The sequence below is a fragment of the Temnothorax curvispinosus genome, unplaced genomic scaffold, assembly GCF_003070985.1.
Source record: "Temnothorax curvispinosus isolate PA1 unplaced genomic scaffold, ASM307098v1 QBEX01005026.1, whole genome shotgun sequence".
Classification (NCBI taxonomy): Eukaryota; Metazoa; Arthropoda; class Insecta; order Hymenoptera; family Formicidae; genus Temnothorax; species Temnothorax curvispinosus.
The window spans coordinates 43,202-58,576 of record NW_020214806.1 but is presented as its reverse complement, the minus strand read 5'-3'; the positions used below and the strand labels follow the sequence as shown (position 1 = coordinate 58,576).

The 15,375-nt window shown below is 42.3% G+C and overlaps 1 protein-coding gene across 2 annotated transcripts in view; it reads right to left on the bottom strand.

Annotated features, from left to right (window-relative positions):
• LOC112454394 overlaps window positions 1-14,661 on the bottom strand; it is a 41,213-nt gene extending 26,552 nt beyond the window's left edge. For both annotated transcript variants that reach the window (XM_025015769.1, XM_025015768.1), the window contains exon 1: window positions 13,335-14,661. The gene's annotated coding sequence lies outside the window, so the exon portion shown is untranslated. The remainder of the gene's footprint in view (window positions 1-13,334) is intronic.
• Window positions 14,662-15,375: the final 714 nt, after the last annotated feature.

The following is a 15,375-nucleotide window of genomic DNA, read 5'->3' as shown; positions in this document are numbered from 1 at the left end:
TTAAAAAAATATTTGTTATTATTTGCTAAAATACATATATTTGTTATAAGAAAGTCTCCATACCATAATGCAAATGCATGAAAAATAAGCGAGGCAGAATATACACCTCAAAAAAGATGTTTGTAAAAAAAAGAAAGATATAACGAGCACACTGAAATTCACGGGTTGAGTCAAGTAGCTGATATATCGCCTAATCGAGTAAAAGCTTCCAGGGCCCAGGCGAGGATCAAGACTGAATATAGTCTAGCACGATCGTTTATTTAAGTCAAAACTGTGCGCGATACATTTATCAGGTATGATATATTTGTTCATAAACGTTATTCACGATTGGCGCAATATGTGTTTTGGCTGGATTTATTGCTTGAAGAACGCTTGAGCTCTTATAATATTTTAAGAGGAATGATATGATGATCTGATGATTTTCTGATGTTCTTAGCGAGAGAAAAAAGGCTTTTACACCTCGATCTTTACATACATGGATACAAAAATTTTTTTTATTATACATAACTATTTCCGGAAAAAAATTTCTGTGTGATATTTCGTTTCAGATTCGAAATCCTTAAAAGATATTTATATCTATATGTATTAAGCAAGAATGAGATTAATTAAATTTAACGTTACAATCGAACTTTGGATCACTTGCGTGAAATCAATTAATTGCATTTTGAAGGAGGATTAATTATTTGCTTTGTATTTGCATTACACTGATTAGATTTTAGATTATTTATTTAACGTACACGAGCGTATGTTTTCTCATCGCAATTTATCCCAATTCAATCTCCATCATGTGGCGTAAGCTCGCTCGTAATCGTTCGCTCCAGATTTATTGCGTTCGTCGAACATCTGCTCCCTAAGCACCACTGTGGATCCGTTATAAATCAAAAACTTTTGCGCAACGTTTGATAACGAGAAGTGCTAACATAATCAGGAGCGGCCAAGGACGAGGCTGCAAAGTAACACGCGTTCTGTTTACACTCAATGTCGACCCCAATTTCGTCTCGAATCTACAGTTCATTTAGATGACCTCGACATTACACTCATCTCATGTTGAATTAAACATCGTGGCTGCCCAACGTCGAAATTTTTTTTTGTTGGCAAATAAAAGATTTCACATAATTCATGCGGAGGTAAGGGACCAGACAAGTGTTCGCATTATATACGGTTCGCATTCACAGTTTCCGCGGTTTCCGTTTAATCTCAATGCTGACGCACGATTTCATCCACCTTAACCATCAATCTCGGCTATCGTAAATATTATTCTCAGATCCGCGGGATGAGCTTCTTCTTCGATAACCTTCTCGCGCGATGTCGAGTTATGCGCCCAACTGTCTGGAAAGCTTTTGGACGAGCTCCAAGATACACGGCGCGTTAAAAGAAGCTTTCGGTTTCTACGTTTTGCCTCGTTCTCTCTTTCGGATAAAAGCGAAGATGCGAGCGTGCGAGTTTTCGGCAAGACCTACAGGGTTGTCACGAAAATATTCGTTTCTTTTAGACAACGGATATTTTGTGCTCGTCGATAGATAGAAACAATTTTTTAAATTATGTATAGCAAGTGTGTCTGTGATGTTTAGAAATTTTGGAGCAAGTGGCAAGATTCTTGTGTGCTTAAATATTTATAAATAATATTCTCTATGATGAAATACTGTGACATTGATATTATTAATTAAATATTACTCTCAATTTCGCTATGGAATAATAATTTATATAATATTAAATATTACTGTACCCAAGAGCAAATTCAATAAACATAAAATTATGAATCGGAAACGTAACACACTTAAGCTTTCATACGTGAGTAAAAGCCCTTGGCGGTTATATTCTTGGAGCTTTCAAGAAGAGTCGTTCGGAATGGTTTGGAAGTGTTCGCAAAGTGAACTCAGCCTGTATGGCCGAGGATTACCCTATAACCTAGGAGAGATAAAAATTTTGACGGAGCCGTCAAGCTGATGGCAGATGCTTTTTTCCGTTAAAAGCGCGATAGACGCGAACATAACGAGCGATGACAGCAGAAATTTCGATGAAATTTCTTGCAGCTCGAAATAGACGTGCAATATGCTTCAGCAACGTACGCTTATAGCAACGGTGGATTGAAATGGTAAATCGCATTTTAAATTAAAAATTCATTTTATCCCTTTCTCAGAAAGCTGCAATTACTTTTACGATCACTGTACTTTCTTCGAAGGAGAGAGAGAACGCGAGTCTCTAACTATAATCCGCTTTGCGGCATAATACTCATTCACGATGACTATATTTAAGACTTCCAATGAAAGCATCATAGTCGTGAACGGAAGTTTAAGTAAACCGCGTGAATCGCGTCTATATAAGTAAGTGCAAGCATTCACCGTGGTTGTTTTAAATAATTACAGCCACGGTTTGATCTCTCTCGATCGCGATTTATCACCGCTCGTCATCCCGGAAGCGCGTAGCGTCATTGTTTGTGCAAATTCTTGCAGGCGCGAGAAAACGAGAGAGAAAGAGAGAGAAAGAAAGAGAGGGGGGAAAGAGAAAGACGGACCGTTACGCAATCGCGATATTACGTACCGCAATTATAACAGTCCGCCGACGCAGGAATTTGAAACATAACACGACATAACGCGACACGCAGTCGCGAGGAAGTGCGATATTATACGCATTATCGTACGCACTTTGCGCGCTCTCTGACCTCGACATTCTGAAATTACGAAGTAATAAAAAACGACGTAACAGCTATGTAAGAGCGCAAGGATGAAAGCGTGAATGCTCCCATCACGTGTATATAAAAGGAAAGATTGCATTTTATCGATTTTTCTCTCCTCTTTATTTTCTTACATAATTTTAATAACAATCTATAGATAATGTAAATTAAAATTTCTTTAATAAGTCGAATTTATTTATTTATTTATACCCAATTTATTTATTCATTTATTTATACTCGAATTTATTTATTTCTACTCAAAATTAACGTTAAAAGTATCATTTTCAATTTATTTCTAAATTCGCATTTATATTATAAAATTTAACGCCATCATCCATTTCTAAAATGCGTTCTGTGAAAAGCGGGTCTCATGCGCAGGATCGATCAGAGATAATTCAATTAGACGAGCTGTCGGTTTTGCCGATCGTATCTGGTCTTCCGACTAACTGGTTTAGATGACGAATTGACCTGATTGTTAACCCTAATATAGTCTTGCGCGAGAAGCTCAGTTCTTCTGTTGCAACTCGCGCAATGGCCTTTGACCTAATACGAAGGTTTAGGACGATTTGCGTTTCTTCGAAGTGCAAATTGAGTATGGTCCATACCGGTCATACCACTACGGTCGTTGCTCCGAAATATTTTAAGTGATTTGTCGTCCGGCAAAGTCAATCTAATCGCGCCATCAACTGTATGATTAAATCGCGTCTTGGAATCTACATAAAATCTCGAATCTCATTATACCGAGAACATTTCATTTTTCGACGTAATCTGGTTCATTTTATTACGCGCGATAGATATCGTCGGGATTTGTGAGCAACCCGTGGCAACGGTAGAACGATCTCGCGAGAGAGAAGTTTCTCGAGGGGAAAAAGAAATGGTAAGTATTGCGGTTTCCTGGACGACCTTAAGACCGATTTTAGAATGCCCTTTGGGGAGGCTCGTCGAGCGTGGCGAGGCGTCGCTCTTCCTCGACGCTCCACCGACGCGATTTATGCCGAAGCTCCCCAAGGTCGCGAAAAAATTTCGTGCTCTTTCATCTGAAGGTAGCCTCTTGGCTTCGCGCCTCGTGAGAGAATCTTTCTCTTCTAACCGCGTATTTCCCTGAAATTCTCGCTGCACGAGAAAACGATGGCCTCTACTCACATTTCAAGAAATGTAATTTAAAAATACATTCAATATAAAATTCAAGAAATTGAGAAGAATTATGAATCTTATTGTTAGAGTTTATTTTGATAAATTTATATAGGACATTTGATGTAGGAAATTCTAATGACGGACTCTTATCGCGATCGGTCGGGATTCACTTTTGATTTGGTGAGTCATATCCTAGGGTGGCTCGAGAAAAATTTAAGGGGCGATGATCCCACGTGGAATCGAGATGAAGCATCCGCTCGGATTTACGAACATTTTTCGGTTCTGCCGCGCGGGTTCGATCACGTGAGGACACGAGCCGGGCCGTCGAAGCCCGTCGCGCGGGTTGTGAAACAGTGTCAGTGACCGACAGCCTAAGGCTACCAGACCGCCTTGCACAGAGAGCATCGTCTCAAAATGATTTAAGTATCGTTCACACCGAGGGAAAAAAAAGCGATAAGTCCCCGAGCGCCGACATTTATGTCGGTTTCGACGCGGAGCCGTATATATCGGTGCTTGAACTACGTGCCGTTGAAAACCACCGCGTCGATGCCTGAAACTCGTCTCGCTTTTACTTCGGCGTGTCTTATCGATTCATCCCGTGTCGTTCCCTGCGCGCTATATCGATTGCATAAATACATAGGTATCTTATGTATCGCTTTTGCGTGAACAGAATGCCCATTTCTTGCTTTCGTCCTTTCTTTCGTCGCGTCGTCACGTCCTGAAGAAAATATTCTTATCCAATTGTAACCACGTTGATAGAACCGTACAGACCATTCGCGAGCAATACATGCAAATTCGAGGACGTGTTAACGTGATAATAAGGAGGAGGAGAGAAGACGAGGCACATTTAGCTACCGTTCGAGACTTGGTCTTCGCATAAATAACCTGAATAAAGCTGAATCGAAGCCTCGCGCGCTCCGTCTGAAGCATGTAGAATCGATCCGATTAGAATGGTCATCGCGGCCGCGGTTGCGGACGATCCGTTACAATCCGTCGCTGTAACGCGATCGACCGCGTCGATCTCGATACCGATACGGTGCCGAGATTCGTCCGCCAACGGCGCCGCGGCGGTCGCTGGCCCTGAGAAAGCCCCATCCCTCTGGCGACGATCACCTTCAATGTGGGTTCGATATAAGTACTGACTCACACACGCCGCCTGGCCCACTTACGCACCATCGCGACAACGTGCGTGGTTGGCGTTCGTTGCCGATGATCGCGCGCTTTTCCACAATCTCGTGCTAAGCTCGACGAAACTCGAGCCCCGTAGCTCTAATCTCATTTTCTAAAGAGGGAGGATCTGTGCAGTCAGCGTTACAGCTGGCTCTCTGAACTGCCGCTTCAACAGTGGCCAGTTTAACGGACTTCCCGAGTAATCTTACTAACAGTAGGCACTCTCTAGTCCAATGCGGGCATTGCAGATTCAGTCCTGAATAGACGCATTTTCTACCTCTGCATCATCACTTCGCGAAGGAAGTTACTCGGTCGCTTCCTGCCGGCCGCTCGAGTCGAGGCACGAAGACAAAAGGAAGACGGCCGTTCTACCGGGCGAATGAGCGACAACGTCATCCGTTTCGCGGGAACTCTCCTGGCCGTACCCGTGGGAACCGTTACACGCGGAAAACCGCGGTGTAAACGACAGAAAATAGTTCTCCCGTTAATCACCGCGCCAGATGGTGCGCGTGCACCGCGCGCACGCCCCTATAATTAAGCCACGTCTAATTGATTTCGCCTCGCGTCGAATATGGAATGAAAACGTGTGACGAGTGATTTCGCACGAGCGGGAGGACCAAGTCGTCCGTGTAAACGCGCCGGCGAATTACTTCGGTGCCTGGTCGACCGTAAACTTTGTCCAGACTCCCCTCAGATCGGTGTCGAGAAGAAGGGTTTCGTCGCAGCGTCTCACTGGAAATTTGACCAACTCGTTTGGAAAAGATGGACGCTAAATATTATTATTTTTTAATATGCATAATCGCGCCGATCTTGATATAGTGAATCTCAAAACAAACTCGAAGACAAATCTCGAAGACAAACATAATTATGTCATAATTGTTATACAAAGCAGACTAAAGGAATAAAAATATGAAGTAAAGTTTGGATGCTAATTGTAAGATTTATTCCTGAGCGCGTTGGTCTTCTTAAAATTTTAAGAATTTTAAGGACCAACGTGCTCTTTTATCTCCTTCCCTTCGTTTTTTCGCCCCGACAGTTTTGTTTTCCTTGTTTGACAGGTTTCGTTTAATGTCGCTTCGTCATCGTGGCATTAAACGGTTCTGACTGTAGAGCGCTTCGTTCGTCTGTCCTTTGTACACAAGTCGTGGTCCCCTTGAACGTTCGAACGTGTACCATGACAATGGCGAGTCCGTGTCGGAGGCACGCTCGAGATCCCTTACAGCTAATTCCGAGAATCCCGCGGTCCCGCGAACATATCCGCTCCAAAAGAAGGTTCGACCGGAGCTACCTCCAGACTGAGTCATATTTCAACGCTCACGACAGGTATTCCTCGCCGTTTAAATACCTGGTCGCATAATTGCCCCCGCGCAAATCTTATGATTACTTTAATAGCGAACCTCCCGGGTACTGTCGGTCAATGAAAAGGAAGACGCTTTCCTGCGCCGCCGACTCCATTGATTATTTCCTCTCCGTGCAGCAACGAAAGAGATACGCTTTTCAATAGAAGGAAGTTCGCGCGCGCTATGTCGATATTCTTTGTGATTACATCGGAGCAATTTATTGCATTTACTCAGATTAAACTCAGATTTAATTAATGAGAAAAAAAGAGTCACGCTTGTGCAACAGTGACTACACTGACTACTATTCTTATTTTCATTTACATTGCGATAGACATTTGTTTTTTGTATCATTAGAATCAATCTCGCCACTTAGGATAATCGTTGCTGATTCTTATCATTTTAATCTTCAACGTTTATCTCTTTTTTTCGTAAAAGATTAAAGTTGGTAAAAATAGATAACACGATCTTAAAAAAAAAACAGATCTGTCATTTTTAATACGATCGCGTTTCGATTTCCATTAAGTTTGATATACATTCAAATATCGGAAAGTATTGCACGCAATCAGACGTCTCCTCGCGCTTCGTGCGATTCGAAACTGTTCCAAGGTGGTAAGGTGCGCGTGTTGAATGCCATATGAAGCACGAACGGAACGAACGGACATCCTGGCGTTATGTAACGCCGTCCTCTTCCCCTCCGCAATTAATACACGCCTGTTGTATTAACCTTCCAACCTCCGCACCAAACGGCGACGCTCCTTTCTCCCGACCGCGTCTCGGCGAGTTCGCTGACGAACCGCGGCGCGCGGCGGTCCGCGAACGGGGTCAGCCGCGAGCCAAATTCGCCGGCAAAAATCGAGGCGCTGCCCACGCGCTCAGTAGCTAACACAAAACGGTAGTGCGGTGAAAGCCTTGAACCTGAAACCGCTCGCAACCGTGGGATGAAAGCACGAAAGCGAGATGGTAGCGATACTTCCTGCGCGGTCGCGTTAGAATGACCGCCGATTCTCACAACGAAACGAAGTTATAATTCGCGTTATATATAGACGATCTTTCTCTCTTACATTAGGTTACATTATTGATTTATGGCAAATAATTATCTAAGCTAGATCAATTAGAAATTAATCTCGTTTTAATCTTATAGTTTAATAGTACACTCTATATGTTCAATATTAATTGTACGCAAAAGAATTTCGGCTTTAAAGCGTAAGATTTTTAAGGAAGTTTAAAGACCTCGTTTTAAACGAATCAAGTTTTCTAAACTACGGGGATAAAACGGTTTCCGTAATACCGGCGTTATTTCCGGCTACCAGAAAATCAGCGCGCCGTGTAACGACCCGTCGACACGGTGTAGGAATTAGCGGAGATGCCATAATTGCGCCTACAAAGTGGTTACAATGGAGCCTCCTTCGTAGTCCTTTTCGAGCACACACAAAACAAATCCTTGTTAAGTTGCCTCCTCGAATTGTGGCTCCGCGTAACGGTACAAGCCGCCGCATAAACCACACGCAAATATTATGCATTGTGAGCTAACGTTTCGGTTTTGTCGGTATTTATCTCTCAACTGTTTCAATGCAACTATTTTCCAAACGCATTGCCTTTGTAATCAACAAATAATGATTGCCATTGATTGCCATAAGTATCTAAATGCGAGTATAAAAAATATTTTATTTATGAATCAAATATCTCCAAAATAACGTATAATAACATTTAATGATACACATTGTGAATATATTACGCATCAGTTATTACATTCACAAGTCTGGCAAAATTTAAATCAAAAGTTGAAATTGCGCGTATATACCTATACCGCGCTGTGCGCAACGCAATTGCGTTACGCAGTGTTGCAAGTGCGAAGAATTTCATTTTTCGAAAACATCGGTCGTCGAGATAGTCGATTCAGCATTTAAATCGATCGACGAACCGGTGTACCGATGTTAACATCCTCATATAACATAACGTCGCGATCTCGTGTACATGTAACGCAACAATGTACCGCAACGTCGGGCCATTCCCTCGTCACTTCCTGGCTCGTTGCTGGACACTTCTTTCCGTGCGAGAAAACATCATGAACGCGTGTGTCATCGTCTCTTGCATTTTGCTCCGAGAGCGTGAACACATATATTCTCGCGAGGAAATGCACTGACCACGCGCGACGAAACTTCCTATCTCTCGCCTCGAAGTTGCAGCAAATAAATATTTCAAAGTAATTTAAAGTAAGAGCCCTGCGGACGACAGAAGAAGAAGCAATGTGCGCGAGACTTTTAATTCATATCTAAGTTCCATTATAGTCTTAAAAAAATATATATATATTTGTGCAGAATAAATAATAGTCAGGCAGAATTTTACAATAACTTTTGCTCGCTTTTGTTAATTGAATAATATATCAACAAAAATTATTTTTAGATCTCAATAATCGAAAATATCAACATTAATTTATACACATATTGATCGCTATTTACTTATTAAAATAAATATGCATTCTTGTTGTAGGTAGGAATATTAAGAAGTAATCCAAATAGTGGAAGTTACGAATTACGAATGATATAATTCTGAAAACGTCTCTCATGTCATGAATTTTTTAGGAACAAAAGGGAATTTCTTATTCCACAAACATTTAGGTACCTCGTAAGATTTTAGCGATGGGATATTAAATATTCTTCTCCCGAAATCACGATATTTCTCTTGTTTTTCTACGCAATTCAGTGGCGTGTCACTGACCCCTCCGTGATTTAATTTATTTTTAATCCATTTCACCAATCTGCGTGGATGCTGCTGTTGCACTTCGGTGGACGTTAGCGAACGATTTACATAGGCGAGTGTTTTGGAGCCATCACGTACGCCATCGAGTAGTTAATACCTATTTTCGTTTGGTCCGTACACGTTCCATAGAATTTTATTTGGCGGCAGCGGACCGTAACGAAATCCCTCGGCGCTGCGCGCCGGCTAAAATCCCGTTCCGGAGGCCGCGATTGGCGGGCGCTTGATTGAATTGGCGGTCAGTGGCGGGCATTAGGTCCAGCTTGCAAAGGATTGAATTTCTGTCACAATTATCGACCTGGTCCCTCTTATCCGCGCGCCTACGTACGAACTCGGGACCCGCCACGAAAATTCCATGGCAATCGTCTAAACGCAGCTGCTGCCTTTAATAGGAAGGGCAACGAGAAGGAGGGTAAACCCGAATCCAAATGTCCCTGAATGATATTCGAAATAAACAGTCTGCATTTCCAAGCAGAATTGCTCTTGCAAAGGCGAAGGCTTTTGCCGCTCGAATATTTCCTGCTTAGAACGCGGAATTATAAGCTGAGGGTCGACTTTAAAATCTAGGAACGATTAAAATTGCACTCGATTATGACGTAACATCGAGGACAAAGTGAAAATAAAATAGCAGAGATGGATACAAATATTTTCTGTTATATGTATAATATGGATAATTAGGTCGATTATGTATAGACTACCGCGCGAAGATTCAAGAATTTTCTGATATAATAATTGCGAAAAATGTCCATGCATCTTCTCTGGATCACTTGTTAAATATAATTCGAGCTGTCAATATCTACTTGTAAGAAAAAGCCTGATATTAGGATTTCCGTATATACCTGGACCGAACGAACATTTCTTCACATTAACACCGATCTATTGACGCATTGGAAAGCACCGAGAGAAGAGTGTCACGGCCGACCCGAATTGACGGCACGTATACTTTCGTCGTTAAGTCCGAAAACGTGAGATGAATCTGCGGATTAAGCGACCGGGATCGACGCCGAGTCCGATATTCTGATCGGTTCTTGTTAGAAAGTGTTGCGCGACCCGCGCCGTGCCACAAAATATGCAATTTTATGAGTAGTTTCGAGATCTGTCACACATATGACCGTATAAATTCTGCATTAAACATCTTGGGAATTTCATATTACTAACATTTATTAAGCACTCGAAATAGGATCTTTTTCTATGATAAAAATTTGATGTCGACTTGTGTTAAAAATCAATCGTGTTACCTTCTTATTCGTTCTTTCTGTCATCTTCCGTCATCTGTGTGTTACGATTTCGGCATAACAAATTTTAAGCTCTTTATTATAGCTTTGCCAAGTTCAAGGATAATTGCATAGTGATGTCGCACGCCTTGCGATACTAGATTCTTATTGGAAAGATCAGATCGCCCGATAGACGGGGTAATTAGTCGCTGATATGCTAGTTAATTACCGCGTACAGTATGTTAACTGGCAATGACGCGACAGTGCACTTGAACATGTACGGCAATCAGAGCGATGTTATCCGCACTCCTGTTTTTCGTGTACACGCAATCGAGAGCAAAGTAGATATACGCCAACGGAGAGTTGTCTCGATGTTACAAAACAGGCTCGATGCTCACGAGCAGTGCTCATAACATTGTCGCGAGGCGTGCACCTGCGGAAGATGAACGCCGTTCTTCAACTTTTCTAGCGCTGAAGTTTAGTGAAAATTATAGCGATTATAGTTAATATTTCGATTCGTAAATCAAGTCGCATGTAATAAAACTATTAAAATAAAAAAGTGACAACAATAAGATAATAATAAGAAATAAAAATTGATAATTATTTAAAAACATTGAGAATTAATTACTAATTATTACTGTCGTGTAGAGCTATAATTAGCACGATACGTAAAGCGTACGCTGTTGAAACTTCAAAGAACTAACCGTCTTGGGAAGTTGACACCGTCATGTGACGGCAATCTACTTTGATCTGGATTGGCTTCTGTACTGTCCGATCTGGACGCGGATCCTGACCTCCGTTAACCGGGTATCGGTGACCTCACCAGTCGAACTGGATTAGACGATCCCGATACGCGAGAACGCAGACTGCCCGTATTTCGATCTGACAGAATATTTTAGTTCACTTTAATTCACTTTAGCTCAGTTAGTTAATTAAATTAATACATAATTAACAGCCGGATCAATTTACTAGATTCGGTTTTTCGTTTTTCGCAATAACTGGAAAAAGGATCAGAAATTTATTTTCGCGAAAAATAAATATTTTTACCAATTAATACTCTGATATTTTTGATATTTTTTGAATAGTCGATGTTTTAACGCAAAAATCGTGCCATTTTTCATTCTATTATTAAATTAAAAATCAACGATCCGAGACTCTAGCGATCAAGAACACGTTTTAAGTGTAGAAATTAAAACAGGAAGTATTTCGATATAAGTTAGACGTTAATCTGATTATTAATCGTATCTGGCCGTTTCTCTTCTATAATATAAATGACCAAGGACATTAAATTCCTACAACATTTTATAGAATTATCTGTCCGCTGATGTCATCCTCTTAGCAGTTTATCATCGTTTCTCCGTTCATTATCTTCCTCAAGGAAGACTCATCCCTAAAGTATTGCGAGCAGCGAACAATAACTTTTAAAAGTTTTAGTGAAAGGTATTTTGATAAGTAGGGATTATCTGGAGGAGGAAAAGATAAATAAGGGTCGAGTGAAAGTGCTTTCGACAATTTTATGTAAAATATGTGAAGCTGGGGGGGACAGTCTAAAACTTTTGTCAAAATATGTTCTCTTCTGAAATTTTATAAATAAGTATCTTAAATCCGCTGCTAAATATTAGTCAGAAAGTCATCGCAAACAGTGCTTAGTCATTTCGAAAAAAATTCTTCTCCTTCGTTAAGCAACCTTTAACATATCTTTTTATAATCCTGTTAATATGCGTTCCGCCGGATTTTACCGCATGACACACATAGTCGACGAAAATAAAGATATAAAAGTCAATAATTAGTTCTCGCGTTTAATGGCGAATAACGAATATGCTAAATGGAGTGATTTTCGTTGCACAATAACATGTGTAAAGTAGTTTCATTGTAGCACATTGTGTATGCTGCGACTTGGTAAATGGCCGACGATATTAGCGTTTAAATCAATGGGCTATGCATTGTTTTACGTTAGGATTATGAAGGTATCAGCCGGTATCAGCATAAAGATTCGGAAGAATGGCAATTTGTTAGATGTACTACGTTTGATCGAAATTTAACGTGATCCGTATAATGTTTAAATGAGATCTATCATGAAAAAGCGTATTATATAAATATTGAAGTATTATACGTATAACTCTTCGCGAAATACAAATAGTTTGGTAGACTAGACTGCTACTCACCGAGTGGCGGGTGAAGCTATTCTTGCAATTAAAGGGTTAAATCTGCGTTTCGTGTCGGAATCGTACTCGAGAAACTAATTGAGAACCGCGAAGTGCGCTCCGTTAACGAGCGTAATTGTTCTTAGATACAAGGGGATTTAATTACACGCCACCTTGGTCCGCGCGCCGAGCGCAGCGCACCAGCGTATTAATGAGCGACAATCGCGGAGGTAGGTAAAATTACGCAAAAAAAAAGAGTGGTCGGCGTATCAACAATCGTGCTTTTAGCCTGATTCCACATCATTTGTTTACAAGTAAACAAACTGCGGGAGCCCACAACACGCCGCGGGTTAATTAATCGGTCGTATATGGTCAGTCTGTGTAACGTTGCCGATCGATGCTGATACCGATTTGTCGCGATATTCTGTGGAGTTCGAATGAACAATAAATTAAGATTACTAAAGTATTTACGAATATTGCAAAAATTATTCTACGTGTAAGATTAATATTGATGAAAGTAATAACAAATACTTTTCACAAAAACTTAAATTGTCGACGTTCTTGTCGAGGAAGTACAGTTTTCGAATATGTGTGTAAATTATTCCGTATTTTTCTATCGCAGTGCAGAGTTTCAGAATGTACGGGATAACTCTGAATCCAATCCAATGTGGAAATTTTTTTCCCCCGATGTTATATTCGCCCGATCGTCCCGTGCGAACCCAAACCACCGGCTACCTCAATTTGCAGTCCTGCGTAAGATACGTGACGTTCGCGATATCCGCGGGGACCAATCGCGAGGACGATCGATTTCCGTCCGAGCGCCGGCGGCGTGTTTCCGCCGCGTGTTTACATCTGTGTATATATGTATACGTACGATACGTAAACGAAACAACGCACTTACCACGCTCGCGGATTCGCCCGGGGAAGCGCAGATCCGTTGTCCCCTTCTCTCGTCCCCACTGATATCCGATAAAGCAATATCAATTTATCGCGTCTCCTCGCGCGTGTTCGTGTGCGGCCTTCCTCCTCTTCCTCCTCCTTCTCCTTTTCGACTGCTCGTCGCGTCGCGAGATTTCTCTCTTCTCTGATCCTGGAGTAATCCGCGTGCTCTTCCCCTCTGCGGCGAACGTCAGGCCCGCACTTTCTCACGGAATAGCCGATGGAAAAAAAAAGGCGAAGCCGAGGATGCAATCGAATGTGTCACACTCGCGCACAACGCCAACGCTTTCGTTACCCGATCGCACCGATCTCTTCCTCCAGCCGGCGAACTTTTGCCCGTGTCACGTGCAGACCTGTTTCGGACCCACCCGTCGTCTGCTTTCTCTCTTCCTCTCGGTCGCTCTTAGTATGATCGAAGAAACGTCACTTTCTCTCTGTCCCACCTATACCCGTCTCTCCGTCGTCCGTTAAATGCCACTCTATTCGTCTGTCACTATATATCTTCTTCAATAATAAACTATCGCGATACGTCCATCCGAGCCTTACGACACTTGTTTACTTAAATGTTTATTTGATTTCCAGGTATATCTCTGTCACCTCTCGACTTTATTTCGCATTAACGTCCTCGATCGATTTTCTCGAGAACAACAAGCCCACTCGCTCGCTTACTCCAAGTCTCTTTTCTTCGTTCCCCCTACTATCTTCACCTCGTCCTCGTATCAATTACTCTCGCACCTGTCCGGCTGACAGACCGACGCCGCTGCCAGCGCACTTTCACGAGTCGCGCTGCTTTCGGTCGCGTGTGCGGAATCGTCACAACGGGCGAAACACACCGGTGACACTGACGATCGCGTGCCTTCCGATCTTCTCCCCGCGGAAGCGATCGAGCGCGATCGCCCCGCCGAAATTTGCGCTGACCGGAAAAGGCGCTTCCGTCCTCGCGCGCGATTGATTGATCCCTCGATCGATACCGCGGACTTTCCCTCCTCTGGTCGTTCACACCGGATCCAAGACGACCCCGCGATGTTTCATCGTTTTTTTTTTCGCGATAGTTTCTTGGCGTAAAAAGAAATAAAAAGAAGAAAGAAAGAAGAAATCCGGAGTAGCGAAGATTTGAGATCTTTCTTCGTTTCTTTTCTTTCCTTTATACGAACCGCAACGAAATCGCAATCAACGTGAATTACTCGCGGTCAAAAGCTCGCCCCGAGCGGGGGGGACTTTTTCCCATGCGGGTGAAAAACGGAGTTCCGAAAAGGCCGAGTGCTCGCGGAGCTACCTCCCGTTCGGTGCAGGCGTCGAGTGGCGACTGTCGTTTCTTCCAACGCTCGGCCTGCCTCCGGCCTGCCTGTCCCTTCCCCCTCCTCGAGACCATCGGGAACCGACTACACACAGTTCACGGATTTATGCTATTACCGCACCGTGTTCCACCCCCTGCGGCCGGTGCTGCTCTTCATCCATCCATTGCGTTGGTCTGTCCTTTTTTTCTGAACTCCGTACTTTCTCGAAGCCCAGAAGGGCTCGATGAAACTGCTAACTCGGACACGACACCGATCAGGATTTTTCTGTGTACAATTATCTTTATACATAAAAAATAATCAAATGTACAATAAACGATAAAGAATCTACAAGAAGAGAGTGAAATACAAGGTTGATATTAAATCATACTTTATTTGTACCTACTAATTGTCTATTTCAATATAAAAATATGGATTCTCGCAGCAGTGAGAGTATCTTTTTCCAGGCCCCTTGTACCAGAGCCTCGGATATACGATTCGATAAAGTATCTCCCTTGAAGGGTCGACCCCCTGTCCCCATAAATACGAATATCCATGCGAAAAGAATCACGATCGTGCAGTACGCACAGCGCGTCACTAACTCGTGCACGTGTGCAGTTGCAAATATAAAAAATCAGATACGTGGATATACGGGGACATGACACAATAACGGGGTTTCCTCTCGGAACCGGAAATCCATAAGTGGACCTTAATGTAAAATAATTATTT